The following is a 24,123-nucleotide window of genomic DNA, read 5'->3' on the forward strand; positions in this document are numbered from 1 at the left end:
TTCCAGAGGCCCATTCAATGAATATCTAACGAGCTCCACTGGGGGCTGAACCCAGTGCAGCACAGGGCGGGGCGCGTTGAGACACAAGCAAGAGGGACACTGTCCGGCCACCATGGGACTACGGTCTGGGGATAGAGTCACGAAGCAACTGATGCCGTGATGAATTAGTCATGAAGCTGGGACGTTCTTCCTACCAGCAGCAGTAACACAAGGAATGTGAGCAGTGGGGAAACGAGGGCGGGGCCCGCTGGGGACAGCGGGTGCCCAAGAGACAGGTGTTGGCACTGATGGGACGTGGCTGCTAACAGCTGGTGGGGACCCTCCCTGGGCCGGAGGCGCTTCACTCAGGAGCTCACTCACTGCTCACCACACCGCACCCCTGAGGCTGTACCCTGCCCTCCCCAGGATGCAGGTAGGGGGGGCAGAGCCAGGATTCAATCCCCGCGCTCTGCTCCTGAGCCCTGTCTCCACTGACGGATGAGCACAGGCACGTCCCAGGCAGCACACACGAGCACACACGTGCACGCACAGCCCACGCTTGCACACGCACGCGCATGCCCAGCAGCTCACGCACGCACACGTGTGTAAGCGCACACGGCATCAGCAGTGCCGTTTGACGGCCAGCATGGTCCCAAGTTCCCAGGGCCTCCCTTAGCAGTGCAGACCTAGCCCGGAGTTTGGGAACTTTTGTTTTCAGGACAACGCCCACTTCAAGGTTATGAAATCTCCAAAATGTGAAGTCTGGGAATAAACACGTGGGGAGGCGAGATGTCTGTGTGAAGCAAGATCAAAGCGCGTCCTCCTGACCCCCATGCACGTGCAGAAGGGAGCAGGGAGGGAGGGAAGAGGGCTGCATTCTCTCCTGTGCCGGTCAGAGCGAAGTGGCTGGAGGGCAGGCGTGGAGGACAGACTCGGGCCAGAGATCGACACGTGCACCAGCCCCGCAACAGCCCAGCCCCACACCGGCCCAGCCCCACACCAGCCCCCTCACCCACAGCTTCTCACTGAACCACGGGCTGGCCCCTGAGGTCCCCTGTTGTTTCCACCTCCATGCAGACCTGCGAGCCCGGGAGGGAGCCTGGCCCCCTCCGGAACCCCCCCCCGCTTCCTCTCCCTTGCATCTGACAAGCACCCTGAGGTCCCCCTGCACAGCTGCTGTACCCCAACCCATCCTTACCTTGAAGCCAGAGAACTGGCTTTCAAAATGCAAACCTGGTGGCCCTGAGCAAAACCCTCCGAAGGCCGCCAGCCTCACTGTGCTGGTGGGAGAGCAAACTCCGGCCAGGGAGGAGGCAGGCCCCTGGCCGGAGAAGCGGGGGTCCCCCTGCAGCCGCATTGGCCATCTCTCCATCCCTGCACTGTCAGCCAGCCCGCTGCCCCTTCCCTGCACCTGGCAGTCGCAGACAAATTCCCCGGGGCCTGTGGCCTCTGAGAGGGTTTCCCTGACCCCTGCCACTGAGCTCCCTGCCCCTCCACCTTGCCTTCAAACACAGGTGGCGGTTCGAGTTGAGTGCTCGGCGCTGAGGCTCTCTGAGCACATCTGTCTCTTCCATGGGACTGTAAGTTGGACGAGGGCTGGGACCCAGGACCGGTGACATAATTTGCAGGGCCCAGTGCAAAATGAAAAAAACGCAGGCCTTTGTTAAAAAACGATTAGGCATTTCTAGACAGCGAAGGCAGAGCATTAAACCAAGCTTGGGCCCTCCTGAGCGCCGGGCTCTGTGACTGTGAGAATCACGCACCCGCGAAGCTGGCCCTGCTGAGACCACGTGGTCATTGCCTGTCACTGTAAGCAGCATGGGGCCCGGCACAGAGGGGGCCCTTTACAAACATCTGATGCATTGGTGAACGACTGTAGGCATCATCAGCTCCATTTTTCAGATAAATAAACCATAACTTAGAGCGACTAAGCGGTTTGCCTCGACCCGGAGGGTAGCAGGGCTGTGACCTGAACTCAGGTCTGTCTGACTGCAAACAGGCTCATGGTGAGTGCGTGGTGGGGGGGGTGGTGGCATCCCATGGCCTGGGATCGAGCTCTGCCACTCACTAGCTGTGAATTCCAGGCAATTACTTCCCTGGGCTCAGGTTCCTCATCTGTAAGATGGGAACCATGCCCCTACCTTGCTGGGGTACGGAGAGACAGAAAGGACCAGAACTGCTAGCACAGCACCCAGCACATGGGCCAAGGGCTCCACAAATGGCTCCTATCTGGTGTTGCCCGCTGTGTTTCCAAAGCCAATGGTTTAGGCACCTGAGAGTTTCGTGGGTGCCCATTAGCAAATGAAAGTGTGTTTGAACACTATGCCTACAGGTGAATTCTTCTTCCTGCTGTGCCTGTGCCTTCAGTCAGCGCTGACACCCTTCCACCCTGCCTGCTGGCAGATTGCTTCCCTGCCTGCTGCAAGCTTCTGGGGCTGAGGGAACCTCCGTGCCTCTTATCCCCCCACCATGCTTTGCATACAGTAGGTGCTGACTAGATGTTTGCTGCCCCAAGAGCAGGAACTCCGTCCACACTCCCTGACCTGGATGCCAGGTCCGCCTTATTGCAAAGAGCGAGCTTTCAGAGGAAGCAAAGTGGATCCAGGCAGAGGCCTTAGTGTAACACGCCTGTTCCTTCCGCGGAGACAGGGGCTCCACTCTGCTGTCACTGACAGTGACCTCGGGCATCAGCCTCGTGGTGGAAGTCACTCACCCAAGCCCAGAAACCCCAGACTCCAGCTCTGCGGCCAGGGAACCCAGGTGGGACGCTCCCTGTCCCACCCAGTTACCCATATCAGGCTGGCATGACAACACACGCTCCATGGGGCCCCTGAAGGGTCAAAGGGGTCTCTGCGAACTGTAATGTGGGGTGTTGGAAAGAGCGTTGTCACAGGGACAGAGTGCAGGTTAGCACCAACTTAGAAACCACTGCTGCCCCCCATCCTTCCTTCGAGAACACATTGTAGTCTCTCCTTGATAAAGGGCTCTCTCCCCTCTACGACCCCCTTCACCCAGCCAGCTGGGCTCTGGGTTCAAGTTTTAACCTTGGCTTGCTTCCCTGGTCCCCTTCCTTGCCCCCTGGCCCTGGGCCAGTTCTGCACACACCGCGTCCTTCCTGTGTGCTCCGTTCTCGAAGGCCGGAGGCGGGCACTGCCGCTCCCCCCACATGCCGGGTGAGGAGACTGAGGCCCAGGGAAGGGCGCACTGCTGGCCATGCCATCCCCAGAGGCTCTGCTCTCCCCCTCGGGGCCACGCCGGGTCATGGGGCAAGTGGCTCCCCCGACTCTGCCTCGGTTTCCTCCCTAGTTAAGGGGAGCGCTTAGCTGAAGCCATCGAGGGACACTCCACAACTCGACATTCCTCGGCCTCTGTCTGTTCCCTCGAATTATTCGGCGGCACCGTGGAGATGAAACAACCCTTGGAAATCCCAGCAGCATTTTTTTTTCCCACTGGAGCAACACAAAAATATCCCATGAAGAATGAATCACTGGGAGTGTCAGGGCAGGAAGAGGAAAGACAGGCCCCCAGAAGGCCTGCCGGAGGGTGGCCTCGATTTCCTTCCCAGCACCCAGGCCTCTATTCCAGCCTCCCTCAGTGTGAGGGGCCCTGGCCCCGGGAGCCCTCCTCATGGGGCAGAACCGAAGCCGGAGCCAAGCCTCGGTTTCCCATCTGTAAACGGGGATCACACACCCACCCTGAAGGGGTGCTGGGAGGGACTAAGGAGGCATGCGTGAATGTATTCATTCATTCATTCATTCACTCACTCATTCGTTCCTGATGAGGTGTGACACTGGGCACTGGGCTGGGGACACCAGACAGCACAGTGGCCGAACAGACCTGTCCCAACCCTCACGAAGCCAACCAAATACCCACATGAGCAACTCAGGGCACTGGAGCAGATGGGAGGGCCCTGACCTGGGCTGGGTCGGGGGCACCCCAGGGAAGCTGAGATCTCAGGTAAGCAGTCCTTCCCCAGACCAGAAGAGGGTGGGGCTGGGGGAGAGAGCACGCCAGCATTGAGCACAGCTTGGGCAAAGGCCAAGAGGTGGGACAGAGCTAGGGGGGGAGGAGGCGGAGGAAGGGGGGGGATACCTGGTTCGCCTATTAGGGCCCAGGTGAGGGCCCTAGGCACAGAGTAGGTGCTGTTGGGCTCGCTCCCAGAATTTATGAGGACCACCAAAAACTAGGGGTACAGGAGGGACAAGAAGATAGAACAAAGGACAAAGCAAGTGAAGTGGGGAGGAGGGAGCCATTTCATTTGAGCAGCTACTCTGTGCCGGGCCCTTCTGCACATTCTTGGGCCTGTAATGGTTGGGGGGGGGAGGACCCGGCCCACGCTTGCACAGGGGCCAGCTATGACTCTGTGGTGGGCCCCTATGTCTGTCCCCTCGGTCCTCTGGCCAGCAAGGTGTGCACACAGGCCACCCTGGGGAGCTGGGTGGACAGGGTGGGGATGTTGAAAGGATTTAGAGCTGAGCCTATAGGAGGCCAGCTCCCTCTCCCTCCCTTCTATCCCTGGAATCCTGCCTGTCCTGAGCTGGGCCAGAGATAAACCCTCTTTCTCATCCCCTGGAGAACGGGTGCTCTGGTTATCACCAAGTTCAGACTGGCCTGGGTTCCCCTTATCCAGCCACGGCCCAGGGGGGACAGGGGCCCCCAGGATGACCGTGCAGTCAAGGGCAAATGGGGGCCGCGGGGCCCAGGAGGAGTGCCGACCCAGCCTGGCGGAGTTGGGGGCGGGCGGTATTTATTTAATCCTCGGGATCAGGAGGGGGCGAGGTGATCTGTAATTTACAAGTGAGGAAATAGGCACGTCCTCCTCTCCTCAACCCCACGAGCTTCATCGCTCATCCTGGGCCACCAGCTAATCGGTGGCAGAGCTGGGACTCGACGTGGACCCGAGGATCTCATGGTGGCCTCTTGGGTCAGAGGAGGAACAAGAATTACAAACGGGAGGTGAAAGTGAGGGCTGCTTCAGTGTAATGAACGTGGGAGCCATTTCCGTGCAGTGCTTACTGCCATAGGAGAGAACCAGAGGGCGGGCTCTGAGCCGGGGGTCCACACACTCGGCCTCGGGGCCCGGCTCTGCCACTTCTCAGCTGTGTGACCCTGGGCAGGCCCCTGCCCCTCTCTGAGCCTGGGCCACCTCAATGTTTTTAAGCTACTATTCAAAGCCAACCTCCTGTGTGCCAGATCCTGAGAACCTACGGGGTATAAACTTGTAGCTCTATCGTTAGGTTACTCTTCGCGATAACCCTACGTAGGGGTTCCTATATTCACCTTTGCAAGGGCTGGATCCACAGCACGGACCAGCCGGCCTAGCGGGAGTACGATCCCTCTGCAAGCTCGGAGAGGCCCAGAGGAGGCTCAGTTCACTACCTCCTCTTAGACACGTGGGTGCCTAGCCACTGCCTGGTAAGTGCCACCGACACCCCTCCCGGGCTCAGGGATGCCGGCCCACAGGCACCAGGCATGAGAATGTCCCAGCAGCACGGTTTAGAAGAGCAAAACCCTGGAGACGACCCAAATGGATAGACGGGAAAATGCACTGTGGTATGCCCACACACAGGAACACTCCAGAGCTGCCTAGGAAGCCACAGCCATGCCAAACATCTCGGGGCGTTTTAGCAACACGGGGCTGAGGGAGAAATTCAGGTCCCCAGATCACACACGGCACGGTCCCCTTGCTGGGACCGGAAGGAGCTGGAGAAACATGCGCTCTTGTAGGAAGCTTATGGTCGTGACCAGGGCACCGAGGGGAGCCAACACGATGCCTGGGTCCTGTGGGGGCAGGAGGTGAGGGAGGGCAGTCGGGGCCAATGTTCCAGCCCTCGCATTGGGTGGTGGACTCGAGAATGTCTGTTATTAACAGACAAACAAGTAAGTAGAGAGGCTTTGGCAGGGACCGTAGTGGGGGGAGAGCACGAGGAGAGGAACTAACCTAATTCCCTGACCTGGAGTCCAGGCAATAAAATAGAAAATCAATGCTGAAAAATACGCCCCATTGACTGTAAATAGCCCCAGCCTCTGGACGCTGAGGGGCCGACAAGGGTCCTGGCACAGGGGTCTCAGGGAGCTGGCTTGGCAGAGTTCTCCGGAAAGGCTGCCTGTGCTCAGCTATGCCTCCTGGACTCTTGGCCTGGTGCTGGGATCTCCTCATTCCAGTAAGGATCTGTCTCCGCATGGATCCCCAGGTCACCTGCCCCTGGGAGATTCAGTTTCCTCCTCTGTGAGTGGGTGACCTGCCTCTCCCCTCTCCGGGTTTTGGGAAGATTAGGGAGCTGAAGAGCATGCTGGTCATTCGGAGTGATGACCGCTGATCCGGGGGTGGCAGGACAGGTGGTCACTGCCCAAGGAGGAAATGACACCACACGGATGTTGGTAACTGAACTCACTGCAGCCTGTCCGCGGCTCTGCCTATGTTGGCGGAGGACAAACAGCAAAGCCAGGTGCCAGGTGCTGTCGGCCGGGCCCTTGACACCCTGACCTCCCACGATGATGCTCCCCTAACCCAAGGAGGGTGATGGCACTCTGTGCCTGGCTCAGGTACTGCTGTTACGAATAGTAAGCCTCAGTGTGGATCCTAGATTCGAAACAGACCAAGCTAAGTAACTGGGGTGTGTTGTACCTGGGGTGTGTTCACCCCGGGGTGAGGTACCTGCACCAAGGGTACAGTATGTGCTGGGGAAGAGCCAGCACTTACCAGCTCAGNCTTCTCAGCTGTGTGACCCTGGGCAGGCCCCTGCCCCTCTCTGAGCCTGGGCCACCTCAATGTTTTTAAGCTACTATTCAAAGCCAACCTCCTGTGTGCCAGATCCTGAGAACCTACGGGGTATAAACTTGTAGCTCTATCGTTAGGTTACTCTTCGCGATAACCCTACGTAGGGGTTCCTATATTCACCTTTGCAAGGGCTGGATCCACAGCACGGACCAGCCGGCCTAGCGGGAGTACGATCCCTCTGCAAGCTCGGAGAGGCCCAGAGGAGGCTCAGTTCACTACCTCCTCTTAGACACGTGGGTGCCTAGCCACTGCCTGGTAAGTGCCACCGACACCCCTCCCGGGCTCAGGGATGCCGGCCCACAGGCACCAGGCATGAGAATGTCCCAGCAGCACGGTTTAGAAGAGCAAAACCCTGGAGACGACCCAAATGGATAGACGGGAAAATGCACTGTGGTATGCCCACACACAGGAACACTCCAGAGCNTCGGTGGCAGAGCTGGGACTCGACGTGGACCCGAGGATCTCATGGTGGCCTCTTGGGTCGGAGGAGGAACAAGAATTACAAACGGGAGGTGAAAGTGAGGGCTGCTTCAGTGTAATGAACGTGGGAGCCATTTCCGTGCAGTGCTTACTGACATAGGAGAGAACCAGAGGGCGGGCTCTGAGCCGGGGGTCCACACACTCGGGCTCGGGGCCCGGCTCTGCCACTTCTCAGCTGTGTGACCCTGGGCAGGCCCCTGCCCCTCTCTGAGCCTGGGCCACCTCAATGTTTTTAAGCTACTATTCAAAGCCAACCTCCTGTGTGCCAGATCCTGAGAACCTACGGGGTATAAACTTGTAGCTCTATCGTTAGGTTACTCTTCGCGATAACCCTACGTAGGGGTTCCTATATTCACCTTTGCAAGGGCTGGATCCACAGCACGGACCAGCCGGCCTAGCGGGAGTACGATCCCTCTGCAAGCTCGGAGAGGCCCAGAGGAGGCTCAGTTCACTACCTCCTCTTAGACACGTGGGTGCCTAGCCACTGCCTGGTAAGTGCCACCGACACCCCTCCCGGGCTCAGGGATGCCGGCCCACAGGCACCAGGCATGAGAATGTCCCAGCAGCACGGTTTAGAAGAGCAAAACCCTGGAGACGACCCAAATGGATAGACGGGAAAATGCACTGTGGTATGCCCACACACAGGAACACTCCAGAGCTGCCTAGGAAGCCACAGCCATGCCAAACATCTCGGGGCGTTTTAGCAACACGGGGCTGAGGGAGAAATTCAGGTCCCCAGATCACACACGGCACGGTCCCCTTGCTGGGACCGGAAGGAGCTGGAGAAACATGCGCTCTTGTAGGAAGCTTATGGTCGTGACCAGGGCACCGAGGGGAGCCAACACGATGCCTGGGGCCTGTGGGGGCAGGAGGTGAGGGAGGGCAGTCGGGGCCAATGTTCCAGCCCTCGCATTGGGTGGTGGACTCGAGAATGTCTGTTATTAACAGACAAACAAGTAAGTAGAGAGGCTTTGGCAGGGACCGTAGTGGGGGGAGAGCACGAGGAGAGGAACTAACCTAATTCCCTGACCTGGAGTCCAGGCAATAAAATAGAAAATCAATGCTGAAAAATACGCCCCATTGACTGTAAATAGCCCCAGCCTCTGGACGCTGAGGGGCCGACAAGGGTACTGGCACAGGGGTCTCAGGGAGCTGGCTTGGCAGAGTTCTCCGGAAAGGCTGCCTGTGCTCAGCTATGCCTCCTGGACTCTTGGCCTGGTGCTGGGATCTCCTCATTCCAGTAAGGATCTGTCTCCGCATGGATCCCCAGGTCACCTGCCCCTGGGAGATTCAGTTTCCTCCTCTGTGAGTGGGTGACCTGCCTCTCCCCTCTCCGGGTTTTGGGAAGATTAGGGAGCTGAAGAGCATGCTGGTCATTCGGAGTGATGACCGCTGATCCGGGGGTGGCAGGACAGGTGGTCACTGCCCAAGGAGGAAATGACACCACACGGATGTTGGTAACTGAACTCACTGCAGCCTGTCCGCGGCTCTGCCTATGTTGGCGGAGGACAAACAGCAAAGCCAGGTGCCAGGTGCTGTCGGCCGGGCCCTTGACACCCTGACCTCCCACGATGATGCTCCCCTAACCCAAGGAGGGTGATGGCACTCTGTGCCTGGCTCAGGTACTGCTGTTACGAATAGTAAGCCTCAGTGTGGACCCCAGATTCGAAACAGACCAAGCTAAGTAACTGCGGTGTGTTGTACCTGGGGTGTGTTCACCCCGGGGTGAGGTACCTGCACCAAGGGTACAGTATGTGCTGGGGAAGAGCCAGCACTTACCAGCTCAGGACCTTGGAGAGTCGAGGGGCCTCTCAGACCCTCAGTTTCTTCTTCTGTCTAATGGGGATGGTGTTCCGAATAGGACAAGATGTGTGCAGACTGTTGTGAGAGGTGGCTGGAGTATGGCCCTGCACCGGCCTTGGGAGCTGGCTAGAAACGTGGAATCTCAGAATCTTCATCTTTATCCTGGCTTCTCAGGGGATTCTGACGTGTGCTCAAATATGAGAACCACTGGGCTAGTCAGAGGTCAGGAGATGTTTTCTAGAAAGGGCCAGACAGTACATATCATTGGCTTTCGAGCTACTGGGTCTTGTTGCAATGACTCAACTTTGCCATCGTAGCCAGAAAGCAGCCATACGCGATACTAAGCACGTGGGTGAGGCTGTGTTCCAATAAAATTTTATTAACAGCAACAGGCAGCCCCCACTTGTGAACCCCTCCATTAGAGCCACGATACCCACCATGCAGTCCATGGACAGCTTCCAGGGCATCTCCCGGGAGCTGGCTGGAAACACAGGCTCTCGGGCCGCCCCACCTGCCGAATCAGGGACTGCGCCTGCTAACCAGACCCAGGGCCTGCTCACTGGTCCCACCACCTGCTAACCGGTCCTGGCACCTGCTAACCAGGGCCTGCTAACCGGTCCTGGCGCCTGCAAGTTTGAGAAGCCCCAGCTGCAGCACACACCAGGGAGCGGGCAGCAGTTTCTGCAGGAGCCACCAGGACCAGGCGAGTCTCCTGAGCAGGGGCCGGGAGGGGGGAGCTGGGGGAGGGGCTGCCAAGCGAGGTGATAACAAACCAAGGCACCAAGGCGGCTAATTGGCAGCAGCTGCTGTTGCAACCAGAGACTTGTCAGCTGTGATTAAGCGAAGTTGCCTTTAGGCCAATCAGCTTTCAAAATTATGCAAATAGGGCCATAAAGGAGACCACAGGGATGGGGCCTGCGAGCTGGCTCCCCCTCCCGACCTGGCACTCTTAACCCCCCACCGCTGGCCTGGGGGGCTCACGTCCACCCGAATCACCCCTGGACCCGCTCCACTTCTGGGGGTTAATGAGCCTCCCCCCCCCACTCCCCATAACTGGCACTAAAGCTGCTTAGCGGGAGGTGAGCCAGCAGCTGACAAAAGCCAAGCCAGGCCCTGACGCCCCTCTCCAAAGCATCTGTTGCCACCCCTTGTTAGCTGGCCTGGGTTCCCATCCAGTCTGGCCTCACCTGGGACCCTCCGTCCCTAAGAGGGCTCCCTGGTGGCAATGGACAGGCAGCCAGGCGACACAGGACACTTCCAAAGGTGGCAGGAAGTGGCTCCCGGCCATCTTCCCCGAGCGCTTACGAACCCTTACCCACCCCTGCGGCCCAGACCTGAATAGACAGCGGCCCTTCTCTGGCTCATCTCCACTCCTGGGGCCCCTGGCACCCCAACCGGAACTCCTCGGCCAATACCAGCCCTGTGGTCCCCAGCCTGGGCTTTGCTGCCCCCCTCTGCCAGCCCCTCCCATGACTGATCGATCTCCCAGGAAGCACGAGCAGTCGGCCACGAGACTGCTCCTGTGAGAGGTGTGAGAGGTGGAGGGCACAGGGGCTCCGGGAGAGTGGGAAGCCCCCAGCTTCAGACACACTCCCCGCATCCTCATCCTGGCCAGGGGAACAGCAGTATCACATGGTCTTAGGTGATCTGGACGGAAGCCAGCTCTCAGGCCTGAGGTCACCGTATCCAGCCACTGTCAGGTGTCTGGTCAGGAGCTGGGCTCTGGAATCCCACGGAACTGCTCTGAGCCCCTGGGGCTTTTCTCTTCCTGCTGCTTCCCAGCCTGGGGGCTCCTCCGCAACCCAGCCAGCACCAGCCAGCACTTCCTCCCCAAACTGGAGAGCCCTTCTTTCTCGTTTGCACCCCAGAAACAAAAGAATCACTAAGAAACCTGTCTGTCTGCGTCCACAGAAAGGCTGGAGCCTGCTAACCCAGGTGGGCTCTGTGGTTGTCTTGGCCCCAGAGATGCCTGAGAGGGAGCCGGGAGAGAGGGGCAGAACATGGGCCCTGCCGGAGAGAAGGCCCGGCCATCAGGCCTGCACCCGACCCCCCCAAACGGGAGTCCATCCGGGTCCACCCAGGTGAGGGGGCACAGCGTGGCCCTGGGAGGGCGAGTCTTCTTCACACGGGGTTTCCGTGGACTGAAGGAGATGCCCCAGCCCACCACAGCAGGCTTCCTGCTTTTCAAAACTGAACATCGCTTATAATGGAGAGAAAATTGCTCAATTGCAGAGCATAGGTTGACATCTAGGTAAACAGTATCACAGAGCTCTAATTAGCGTGCCGCTTTGGGGAATGTGGGCTCCAAAGTTTCTGGGGAATGGAGAGGTAACATGAAAAAGCATTTATGAAAGAGCTCTGTCAGCAAGAAACCCAGTCAGAACCGGGGTGGGGAGGGCGGGAGTCCACGAGGGGGCGGGTGCCGGCTGGCCTGGGGGAGGGCCCACGGTGGTCCTGTGACCCCGGACGCGTGACCTAGCCTGTCTGGGCCTCCCTCCTGCCCGTGAAGCAGGGTGCCGATCCCAGCCTCACAGGGGTGGCCCGAGTGCGCATGTGAATCCAGGACCGAGCTGGGTGGTCAGTGGGGGGTCGGGAAACAGGGTTTCCCTACTCGGCCCCTCCTTCGATGGGGCTCTGGGTTTCCTTCCCGCTGCTCCCTGTTCTCTAAGGTGAGCTGCGTGTGACCCCAAGATGTGGTCCAGGGGGAGATTATTAGCCTCAGATGTGGACACGGAGGAACAGAGGATCAGAGAGGCTGTCACTCGGGGTTGGGGGGGTTGTCTCGTAGCTCATACAAAGCCGACCTGGGACTGGCACCCAGATTTCCAGGTTCTCGGCACAGGGCTCCCTCCACAAAGCTGCACTGGCCACAGCTGGCACAGTCCACACATCCCCGGCACAGCTCGGGGGGCACTGAGACATTTGGGGGCTCACAGGGCTCTCTGTGTAGTAACATCCCCCTGCCACGGCTGTCAGCCGGGATGGGGGGGGGCACCGTCCTTGGACCAGAGCCCAAGGCTCCGGGCTGTAGCGATAGACTGTATATAAGAAATGGCCTTCCGTATGGTGGGAACAGGAGAAAAAGACTATTTCTTGAGCACCTACTATGTGCCAGCCCTGGGACAGGCATCTGACCAATATTGTCTCCTTTAATTTTTGAAAAGGGGGGGGTTACTGCTCCCAGTGCGCAGATAAGAAAAGTAGGACTCGGTGAGGTGGCGTCACCAGGCCAAGGTCACAGAGCTGCTAAGCTTTGGGTACTTGGCCCCAAGCGGTCCGGTTTCCAAGTCAGGGTCCTTTCTGGGCCTCTGGCTCTTGGCCTTGGGCAATCGGGAGGAAGCCGTGGTAGGGAGGGAGCTGCCACTGTCCTGAAATGAAACCACCGGGAACTTCCCCCTCTCCCGAGGCCTGGGGGAAAGCCGAAGAGAGACCATTTTTGGAATAAGCTGGTCCCATTTCCCACCCTGCGCTGGAGGCCCAGCCCTCCGCCCACACTCAGGACTTCCCGGCAGACCTGGCCCCTGATTGAACTCCTCCATCCACAGAATTTGGCTCACCACAGCCCCTGGGGGCCCATTCTCCTGGGGGACAGTCACACTGGGAAGCTGGGGAGGAGGAATCCGCACTCCCGCCCCTCCCCTCTACACTAGTCTGGCCTCACACTGAACAGGCTTATTTTAAAACAATCAGCATTTGGCTCAAGCTGTGAAAACGAAATCTACATTTGGTTGTGTCAGGAGGAGTGGGATAGCCCATGCCTGGGAAAGAAGAGGGTCGTTGCTGGGAGTTCCCCCAAGTGTCTCGGACCTAGCTCCTGGCCTCACAGGCGGGGAGGGGGGGAAGGGGGACATCCAGGTATTGAGGTGACTCATCTGGTTCCAATGCCATCACCACCACTAAAACGGACATGGGACCGTAGGCAGGTCACTTCATTCAAAACCTCGGTTTTCTTCTTGCCTGCCTCCCTCCCATCCATCGTTCAGCCGGGAAACTTTCACTGAGCACCTGCTAGGTGCCACTCTGGCTCTCAGCCCTGAGGACGCAGGTATGAACTAGACAGACACCTGTCCTTGGCCTGCAGAGGCCTCATGCTGGAGCTGGGAGGGGAGCTCTGCATTCCTCTCCACCCGTGGTCTGCACAGGAGGGACCTAGATCAGAGTGCCCATCTTGGCTATGCCCACGCCTGAGGCCCCAGCAGACTGTTGGCTCCCAGCGGAGGCTGGAGCCAGGGCTGATGCCCCTTGGAGACTTGGCAGCCTAGCCCTGCCCTGGGCAAGGAGGAGGAGGAGGAGGAAGGGAGTGGTAGAGGGGCAGCGAGGAGCTAAGAAGCCCCGGCCATGGCCTTGGACAGTCCACAAATAAACTGCTCATCCCTCTTCCCAACTGAGAGAGAGAGAAAATAGCTTTCACACTATATTTTCTGATTTTTTTTTCCCACTTCACTGCTTCTAAATCGATCCAGAACAGATTGTCCAATTGTTTGAATTTCAGGAGAAAAGTCTCCTGATCTTTCCTTCGCCCAGCCCAGAATTCTGCCAGGCCCTCGCCCTCTCCTGGTGACCCGGCCGGACGTTCCCACCTGCTGGCGTGTGGATCGGCAGGAGACGGACGGGGGCTCACCCGGGCTGGGAGTCTGTACGCTCAGGTGGCACTCCTGTCCGGGACCCACCGGAAATATCCTGTCCCTGCAAGAGAAGGCTTTGCTTCCCCAGGAAGGACTGAACTCGGGGGCCTCTGCAGGCGATGGGGCCCCCTGGGAGCCTGGCAGCCTGGGTGGAGCTAGAAGCTGCCACCTGCCTCCCTCTTCCCTCTCCCATCTGGAAAGTACTCTGGGTGCTGGGCTTGGCCACAACACAAACAACTGTGAAGGGCCGTCATTATCCCTGTTGACCACAGCGGCAGGACAAACGCTCCTTAACTTGCCAGAGTCCTTGGAGGTCAGGCCGCTGCCTAATGATACAGCCTCACCCACTCGGCCCCCACCAACACCACCGGACAGCCATGTCCAAGCGCCGAAAGCGTGCTGACTCCTTGTCCCGGGCTCCAAATGCATTCTTCCTTTTGCCTTGATGTCCCTCCCTCCCCCTTGCTCATTGCCCTCATCATCGCATAGTCTACCTCCTGGGGTGCCACTTCCTCTGGGAAGTCCTCCTTACTGCTCCGACCCCTTTCTCCAGGCGGAATTGCTGCTCCAGCCCGTCATCACCCACACTTGCTCGGTCCCTTATGTTGGACTCAGACCTGTCGGACTCAGACTTCCTGCAGACCACAAGCTCTTGGTGCAACTTCAGGAGCGAATAACCATGCCACGTGCACCCGAGCAGATGGCTTACGCACTCCTATCCGACACCCAGCCCTTTCGGAGGAGGCCACAGGTGGCAGCAGAAACCAGGTTTCTAAATAACCCACTGCCCTTGACCTCCGGGCCCAGATGATGCTGGGGCAAGCCCAGTACAAGCCCACCCAGACCCCACTCCTTCCCCAGGGTCTCGCTACCCTGCATCCCCCTCCCCAAAGAGAAGGAGCTCTGTGATGGTGACAGAGGAGTGGCAACGTGTGAAGGGCTTGCTTCTGGAGCACTCTGCCTGGCCCGAACCCAGGACCCCGGACATCCTGCTGGAGACCCCAGTTTACAGACGAGGATACTGAGACAGAGAGGAGGCGGCTCGGCAAGGCCACGCACTGGTGAGGGGTGGGCACAGGGCTCTGGTGCCCCCCATGCCAGCGCCTCTCCCGACCACGACGCGTATCCCACCTCCCACTGTGGAAAGAGTCGAAGCTGCCAGATCCAAATCCTGGCTTCGCTACTTAGCAGCTGTGGGCTCGCGGGGAAGTCACCGCACAGGTAGGACTGGTAACCTGTCCTTGCTCCCAGAATGTTCCCAGGATTAAACCATGCAGTGTTTACAGGGCGCCCAGGACGGGAGCTCCGTGGCGACTCACGGGTCTCCCCGGCAGGTCGGGGTGCCCGCAGGCCTGGGAGCCAGCGCTCCCGTGCCCAGAGCCGGCAGGCCGAACTCTGCCCTGGGGTGGCAGTGCCCTCGTCCCTGCCCCTTCCCTGACCCCGCGCTTCGGACCCCCTCTAGAAGAAATCAGATGGCGCCCAGGCTGCTGTTTCATAATCTCTGCCTGCGCCGTGCTAGCCTGCTCCAAAGCCTCCCGGGCAACCTGTCCCCCGTGTGGAGCCCAACGCCTCCTCCGACTTTCAGCGTAGCTTCACAGATTACAAACTACACTCAGACACCTTAGCTTTGCGCATCACCATCCCCCAAAGGAAGGCAGCGCTGGCGCTGGCCCGTATTATGGAGGAGGGAACGGAGGTTCGGAGCTGCCCTGGGACTTCCCTGTGCGAAAGGGGAGGAAGCCACAGCCTGAACTGAGCTCTCTCAAGCTCAGAACCAAACTGGCAGGGACACCAAGTGGCCTGGGCCCCCAGACTTGGGTCACCGTGCCCAGTCCCGTGGAATGGGGACAACAGATGTTTGCGCAGAGAGAGGACTACAAAGCCCGTTCCACCTCATTGCTCACGGCCCTCAGAGGGGAGCCCCTCCCCAGCTGCCCCGATCTCAGGCTTGTGACATTTCCTGACGGCTGTCCGTCCTTCCTTCTTTCTTTCCTTCTTCGATCCATCCCCTCACTCGCTCATCCATCCATCCATCCGCCCGCCCATCTGTCCATCCTGTCCAGGCACCCCAGGGCTAGGCACCGGCCACAGAGCTAAATCAGGAATGAAGTGTTCCCCACCCTTCGAGCACAGAGAGAAGCCCACTGCCTCTGGGCCTCCTGAGTGTTTCTGTTATTAAGTGGACCCGTGGTGGTAATGACAGTAACGTTTACTGAGCACCGAACTACGTGTTGGGCTCTGCACCAAGCACGGTCTTTGGATTTACCCATTTAATTCTTGAAAGAACCTTGTGAGGTGGGTGCTATCCCCATTTCTTAGATGAGGACACTGAGGCTCAGAGAGGTCATGTAACTTGTCCAAGGTCACACATCAAGCAGGGGTGGAGACTGGGATTTGAGCCCTGATGGTCCATCCAGAGTTCTGGGATGGTCATCACCGTGACGGACCCCAGGAGCCCGGAATATTATGATTTTCCCCCATAACCCTCAAAACCACGCTTGTCATGTATTATTACCAACATTATCAGCCTTATTTTGCAAATGAGGACGCTGAGACTCACAGGGAACCGAACAGCCCAACGCCGGAGCTGGGGCCAGCCGGGGCTGCCGTGGCGCGTCCGCTCATCGTAATCAAGCGAGACTACAGAAAGCTGATGCGGTCGTCAATGTCCACCCTGTGCTCACCAAGCATCTCTGCAAATCTTATCTGGTTCTCACAACAACCCCTTTTGCAGCTGAGGAAACAGAGGCCCAGAGGTTGTATAACCCGCCCAGGGTCACACAGTTCAGAACAGGCAGAGGGGAGATTTGTCTGGGCTGGAGCCCCGGGGAACAGGCTCTCCAGCGACCTGGGGATCTCTGCCCAGAGCCTCCGGCCCACTCCGCCCGTTGCCCTGACGATGGGCCTCAGCTCAGAGGCTCAGCTCAGTCCCCAAAGGCCTCAGGGTCCCAGGGATCAGATTCCAGGCAGTCATACCCAGATGATGCTGCATTCCCGACCTGCTCCCTGAAACACTGAAACAGCAGAGACCTCAGAAACCAGCCCATAGCTGGGCGTGCCGGACTCCTGCAGAGGTGAAGGTCGGGCCTCTGGGGGCCCAGTGATGAGTCAGGGCTTCCTGCAAATGAGCACAGAAGCTCCCTGCCCCCATTTTCTGGATGTAGAGACTGAGGCTCAGGGTTGGCAGCTCTGGCAGAGACATCCCGGGACCCCTGTCCTGAAGCCAAGCTTGGGGGGTAGCAGAGGAAGAAGAGGGCTCAGAGGGAAGGAGAAAGGGGACTTTCTAGATGTTGGTATTAGTATCTGTGGTTCCACGATTTACTTTTCAGAACTTCCATTTTCAGTATCTTATACTTGTTCCCCAACCCCAAAGAGCCCACGGGATTTAGAACCTGGAGTTTTAGAGCCCTGTCTGGTTATGATCCCAGGAGCCCCATTTCCTCTCTCTGGGCTCTGTTCTCCTTAGGGAAAGGGAGACTCAGAGGTTGGCTCTGGGGTTTCCTGAGGGTGTTGGAAGGTAAGGCATATGAAAGGACTTTGTAACCAGGGAGCCTGCCAATGTCCAAGTCAGAAGATACCACTGGGAGCCCAAGCCTCTGTGAGACCCGCTTCAAGACTTTTCTCGGGCTGCTCCTCTTCCTGAAATGCCCTCTGCCCCCTTCTGGGCCTGGCACCCTCCTACTCACTCTTTGAGACCCAAGCCAAAAGTCACCTCCTCCAGGGAGCCCTCCCTGCCCCCTCAGGCAGGGTGGGACCTTGCAGATGCCTGTTTTATTCTATTCTGCCCCCAACAAACACGCTACAAAGCCCACCAGGTCCTGTCTTCATCGTCTCTGGTCTCTGGGGCCCGGCACTGTGTCCGGGCACAGGGTAGGTGCTCCGGAAATGTGGAATGAATGCAAGCTAAAAGCACTGCCGTTGGTCTACAAATCCAGCTGCACATGGAAGATTCTCCCCGAAAAGAAAAGAAGCCTGAAGTGAAAGCAAATCACCATCCTTTCCGTAAGCAGCTCGGGGAGCCGCAGAGGAAATTCTCACACTGGATTCTGGAAGGAATTTGCCTTTATTTTTAATTTGTGCCAATATCTAAGAAAGCGGCACTTTATTCTGAGCCCCTCATGCGCCAGGGAGCTTCGAATCTGGCACAGGAGGCAAACTTTCCCAGCCTAATTTCCTCATGCAAATCTCTCGGTGGCCGCCGGAGCCATCTCCGCCCTCCGCTGGGCATTTCTCTGACGCTTGCCAGCGAGGAATAATCAGATTATGTAGCTGGGTTTTAAAAGATCACGGTTTGTCTCATTTTCCAGGGAAGTGTGAACAAAAATTTTTTTTCCTCCCAGGGCTCTGTTAAGAGCTTCCAGAACTTAATTCAGTGTTAAATGGGTGTAATTTGGGAAACTCATGCATTATTTCTTAATTTCTCGAGGCGAGTGTGCACGCATCTGCGGAGGGCCGTGTGCGTGTGGACAGATGGGCGGTAATCGGAGTGTGCGCCCTCGTCGGGGGAGGGAAGGGGCAGGCTGCGGGGAACACGCAAAGTAAACGTTCCATTCATGGCTGACGTCCTGAAATCTGGGATGGGAGGCATTTGCATCTCATCTGGCTTCTGCTTTTCGGCTTTGATGGCCAATGGCCNAAACTCATGCATTATTTCTTAATTTCTCGAGGCGAGTGTGCACGCATCTGCGGAGGGCCGTGTGCGTGTGGACAGATGGGCGGTAATCGGAGTGTGCGCCCTCGTCGGGGGAGGGAAGGGGCAGGCTGCGGGGAACACGCAAAGTAAACGTTCCATTCATGGCTGACATCCTGAAATCTGGGATGGGAGGCATTTGCATCTCATCTGGCTTCTGCTTTTCGGCTTTGATGGCCAATGGCCTGGAGGAGGTGGGGGTGGGGTGAGGGTGTCTGAAGCCTTTTTTCAGAAGGGAGTGACATCTTACCACCCAAGCCCTCTCCCGATCCCCCATTGCAGGCAGCCTCGGGGACCTCTGAAAAACACCTTTCCAGTCTGCATCGTATCACCGAACATCCTTGGTCGTCAAGGATGCCCATTCACTATGACCTTGAGCACGTCCGGGGTGGCTCTGGACTCAGTGTCCGCATCTGTATCTGGGTACGTGGACAAGTTTCCAGGTGTCTCTCAGGACCCACAGCAACAACTCCTGGGGCTTCCCCTCTAACTTAGCATGGCACACAGGCCCCAGATGTGCTGGGGTCCCCGTCTTTGTCTGATCCCCCAACTTTAGGCTATGGAGAGAGGGGGCTCCCACACTCAAGACCCTACCAGTACCACTCCCCCTGGAACCTTCGTGTCCTGAATTGCTGAATGGGAAAACAGGCTCAGAGGGCAAGTGACTCGCCTCTGAGTGGCCAAGTCAGGATGCCCAGAGAAGGCTCTCCAGAAAATTTCCCACCTGGTTACAGCCAAGGGGAAAAGGAGGGAGGGGCTTGTCACAAGTGGGCTTAGCTGACATGTGTGGGGGGGTACTGTAATAGGGCCAGGGGTGCCCAGAGAGCCACTGTCCCAGCCAGAGAATTATCTATGTATATACTCAGTCATCCAACAACTGGAGCACTGATCGTCTCTAGGTGGGGACTCCATGGGCCCGAGTCTGAGGNCAACAACTGGAGCACTGATCGTCTCTAGGTGGGGACTCCATGGGCCCGAGTCTGAGGGGGGCTTTGGGATCTTCTCTATTTCCCCAGGGTGGTCACACACAGAGAAGGGGTCAAGGAATGTGCGAGCCAGAGGAAGGAAAAAAAGAGAGGGATGGAGAGAGGAGGAGATGGAACTTCCTTCCAGCCAGACTTTGTGCAGAGTGAGGCCAAAACCAACAGAGTAGGTGGCACTTGCTGCCCCCAGGGGGCCGTGGCCCAGGCCTCCGGTCACCCTCCTCACTTTTGCTGCCTCCAGATGTTCAGGACTCCACCTTACTGAAGCGTGTTTAGGTCACAAGGCCCTCCTGTTCTTAAAGGTTGACTATTATTTCAGTAACTTCTAGAAAGAGCAGGCGGGCTGGGAAAAGCCACTTTTTGAGGGAGCTAGGGATAGGGCTCTCAGTTCATCCAAGGATCAATGTGAATCTGTTGCGTGACTCAGCTGGGGAGAAGCAAACCGACAGAGGCTGAGTTAATAGAGGTAGAGTGTCACCAAGAAGGGAGGTGATATCTATCACCCTGAGCATAAGATGGGCCGCTCTCTGGCTTGGTGCAGAGCAGAGGAAACAGAACGACATCTCGGAAGTGAGGCTCTGGTAAGCCTGACCGGCAGCAGCTCACGGCACTGCTGGGGGGCCACAGGGCTGCCGTGGGGCAAGGGCCGGGCTCCAGGTGGAGTCCTGTGGTGGTCAGGAGCAGGATCCTGTCTGGGTTATGTGGAGCCCCTCTGAGCCTGTTTTGTCTGCACGACAACATCTCTAATGACCAGTTCATGCAGTTGGGTGGGGATTAAAGGGGCTGTCGGGGCTTGGGGCTTGCTCAGCACTGTGGGGGCACATAGTAGGCCTTCTGGCCTCTGCCATCAGATGCTAGCCTAGAGCCGGGGAGGGGCCATCCTGCGCGGGTGTCAGCAAAGTCTGTCTGTCACATGCAGACAGTTGAAGCAGCCAGAACGGGTGTCCGCTTGCTCCCTCCCTCTCTTAGAAGCCAAGGGCCTGGCCATGAGGCTCTCCTCTCCTGCAGTGTGGCCGGAAGCGGGTTTGGCTGATTGTCCTAGAGAGTTGGAAACCAGACCCATCTTCTTGTCTTCCAAACTACCCCTCCCTCTGCCCACCCCAACCATGGGCTCCCATCCGTGGGCTATGTAAGTGTCCAAGCTCCAAACCTACCCATCCCCCCTTCCTCACCACCCCACCCCTGCTTCTGAACCCTCCCCCAGGCCGGGGGTGGGGGGTGTCCAGCTCCCTGGCGCCAGGGCTGCCTGGCGGCACCATCTGCTGCCCGTCTCCCTAATCCAGCAGCCCCCCCCACCCCGGCCAATCTGCATCATCACCCACAGAGGGTCTCTGCCCAGAACACCTTCTGCTCCTCCCTTATGGCTGCTTCAGGCCTGCCTTCTGGACCAGGCCCCCCCGGGCACCCCTCCTTGGGATCTCTGGGGCAGAGGCTCCCCACCTGCGCCCCCACCGCTTCAGCTTCCCCCAGGCAGGGCTCCAACCCCGCGGGCTCTCAGGGGCTGTTTCCTTCAGAGCTGCCAAGGGCAGAGCTGAGGCCCTTCGGCTGCAGCGTTGGGGGCTTGCCGGGCCGGCATGTGAAGGAATGAATGGATGGATGGGTAACAGGACCAGGGAGTGGCTCTCAGCGGCTCCCTGGGGCAGGCCTCCCTCCCCACTTGCTCTCACCCAGGAAAGTCTGAGCAGCGCTGGCCCTGCCCCCGCCCCTCCCATCCAGCCGGATAGGCTTCGGGCTGGGTGGCCTGGGAGTGGGGGTGGGACACATGCTCACGCTCGCACAAACACATTTACACACACACACGTTTACATGCACACCATGGTTGCTACAAACTCTCACACCACACACACTCACATGTTCACATACTCACACACATACACACACAGCTCCAAGCCGAACTTCTCCTCGCCTCCCCGCCAGTCCAATATGCCCCAGACGCCTGACACAGAGCCGGGAACTCCGCGTGACGGGGACATTAAAGAACCCGGCAGAACCCCCTACCTGGGGCTTTCACCTTGAGCCCCGAGATGCAGGGGCTCCCTGGCTCCAGGGAACTTTCTGGCCACCTCTCGCTCCACACTCAAGCCCCAGTCAGGACAGGCAGGGCCAAAGACCTCTCTGGAGAGCTGGACAGCTCGCCGGGAGGTATCCTGCCCTGAGCAGCCACAGCTTCAGGGGTTGGGGGGAGCCCCCAGTTCTGGACAACCCTGACCAGCATGGGGATTGTCCCGAGCTGCCACCAGGGACCGGCGGTTCATTCTGATTCTGCTTTGAAAGCCATTTCCAACCATACCCTGAAGACTGCCTGTCAGCGAAATGTCCCGCTGGGCCACCTGCTTCCTGGTCACATTCAGACCATCTGACAGGTGAAGAAACAAGGGATGATGGAAGGACCCTCCCCACCTTCTTCGAGCTCTGAATGTGTCTAACTTGCTGGCTCAACAGCATTTCAATCACAGCCCGGCGTGAGTTCACAGGACACCAGGGTCTGAAGATGTCTTAGACCCACAGGGGTCAAGGCCCTCATTCTATAGACTAGGGAACTGAGGCCTGGAAAAGGGCAGGAAGCTGCCTGGGGTCACAGAGCCAACAGGACAGCATCAGAAGTGACAGGGCCTTCTCAGGGCAACCTCCACCAACCTTCCCGTGCCACTTTACAGATGGGGAAACACAGGCTCTGAGGGGTCAAGCACCTTGCTCAAGGTCACCCAGCCAGGAAAGAGAAGGCTAGAGGCCACCCACTGTGATCCCTGGTGCAAGGCGCTTTCTGCTCCTCCTATCCGGGTTTGGGGTTCCTTGGGCAGGAGCAGTCACTAAGCCAAGGGATCAGAGAGGCCCAGAGGCAGGGTAGACACAAAGAGGCATACAGACACACTCTCACGGCAGATTATGTAACTCCCCTTCCCTGGCCCCATCGCCCCAGGGGTGCGGCCCGCCACCGGCAGCACACACTGACCCACCCACCGGGCCTGGCCCACGGGACCGACACTGGCTCTCTCCAAAGAGAGGACAGTTGGAGGCGCCAGGACGCGCTGGCATTTCTTCCTCCTTTCTTTTTTCCTCCGGCTGACTAACACATACTAATATTAATAATTATAATAATAATTAGAATAAATATAACCTGAAGACGCTTGGGGTCTCGTTGCCATGGCAACCGCTTGCGCTAATGAGCTTCGGAGGCCGCCGCCGGGCCACCCGGCCCCAGGCGCGGGATCAATATTGATTCGGCCCCGGGAAGCGGCGGCGGCTCCACTGGGGCCACGCGGCAGGCGGGGAACCAGGGGCGCGCTCTTGGAGGGGGTCTTCCTGGTCGCCCGCGCCGCCCAGCTGGGGCCCCCGGAACCGGCTGGGTCCTCAGCGTGCCTCCAGAACTCTGTCCGGCGCGCACGGGGCTCCCCGCTCGCTGCGCTCTGGGACTCGGTCCTCGGACGCCGGTCCCCACCTCAGACGCGCATTCCGATCCCAACTGCCGCGTACCCGCACGACGCTCTCCGGACTGCTCCTCGGACCCGGGCCCCCTCCTCTCCCAGGTTCAGCGACCCCGACCTTGATTAGCCCTGGCGCGGACCCCCAGGCCAGAGCACCGACTACCCCACACGGCTCCCGCCCCCAGACTCTCCGCCCGGCGTCCCCGGCCCCTTTCCAAGGCACACCGGACCCTCCAAAGCACCCAACGCGGCTCTCCCAGTGCGCCCACCCCTACCCGCCCCGGGCGCCCGCCCTCTCCCGCCCGCCCTCCGCCTCCCTCGCGCTCTCCCTCTTTCTCGCGCTCGCCCGGTCTCTCTCCCTCTCTTTCTTTCTCTCTCCCCACCCTCCCTCCTTCCCTTCCTCCCTCTCGCGCGCTCTCCCTCTTCCTCTCGCTCTCCTCCTCCTCTTGCTTCTTCTTTCGCAGTCTTTCTTTTTCCTTCCTTTTGTGGCTCGTTCTTTCTTCTCACTGTCGTCTTTTCTTCCCTCCCTCTTTCTCTCCTTCGTCCGTCCTTCCTTTCGACTTTTCCCTCCCCTTCTTTCCTCCCTCCTGTCCTTTCTCTCTGGCTCTCTCCCACCCTGTCTTTGACCCCGGCTCCCCAGCCCCCCGCCCCACTCCCCGCGCTCACCTGCCTCCTTCCGGGTGCTCCGGCGTCCCTGCCTACGGGAACACAGACCCCCTTCTGCCAGGTGGACCCTGTCCTGGCAGACGTCCCACCTCCTGCCGCAGGAGGCTCGCCGGAGCAGGTTGCCTCCCCAGGCCGGTCCTGTGGAGGGAGGCATTCCTCCTGGCCAGACCGCGCACCGGGTGGGCAGTGGCAGGGTCAGGCTGAGGGCGCTCAGTGGCGATGTCAGGCTTGGGTGCAAGGGTCCATCACATCAGAAAGGATGTTCTGTTCAGTTTCCCACGGGCAGAGCCCAACCTCCCTGACCACTGTGACCACTGCTTGGGCTCCCCTCTCCGGTTCCAGACCTTCTCTCTGCCTGCCCTCCCCAGCAACCCCTCCTTCCTATTGCCCCCCCCCATTTTACCCCTCACCTGCCTGACATGGGTGTGTTGGACGCTGTACGTGGCCCTGAGGCAGAGAGCCAACCTCAGTAAGCCCGCCTCCCCACCTTCCTCTGTCCCAGGCCCCCTGACCTCCAGTGGTAGGGATGGGGGGGCAGGGGAGGAATTGCAGGGACCCCGCAGAGGGATTGGTGACTAGGACAGCTCTCTTGGTCATTTGGGGGAGGGGGAGTGTGGTTGAGCGCCCTGGAGGGCAGGTCAGTCTTCCCAGTGCAAAAAATTCCTTGGGTCTCTCCCATCCTTGGATCTGG

At 58.8% G+C, this 24,123-nt stretch overlaps 1 protein-coding gene across 1 annotated transcript in view; it reads right to left on the bottom strand.

The window, feature by feature from the left end:
* The window catches only part of SHISAL1 (shisa like 1), a 79,706-nt gene extending 56,201 nt beyond the window's left edge, over nucleotides 1-23,505 (bottom strand). The window contains exon 1 of the mRNA XM_034643710.1: nucleotides 23,433-23,505. The gene's annotated coding sequence lies outside the window, so the exon portion shown is untranslated. The remainder of the gene's footprint in view (nucleotides 1-23,432) is intronic.
* Nucleotides 23,506-24,123: the final 618 nt, after the last annotated feature.

The sequence above is a fragment of the Ailuropoda melanoleuca genome, chromosome 15 (assembly GCF_002007445.2).
Source record: "Ailuropoda melanoleuca isolate Jingjing chromosome 15, ASM200744v2, whole genome shotgun sequence".
NCBI classification, from domain to species: domain Eukaryota; kingdom Metazoa; phylum Chordata; class Mammalia; order Carnivora; family Ursidae; genus Ailuropoda; species Ailuropoda melanoleuca.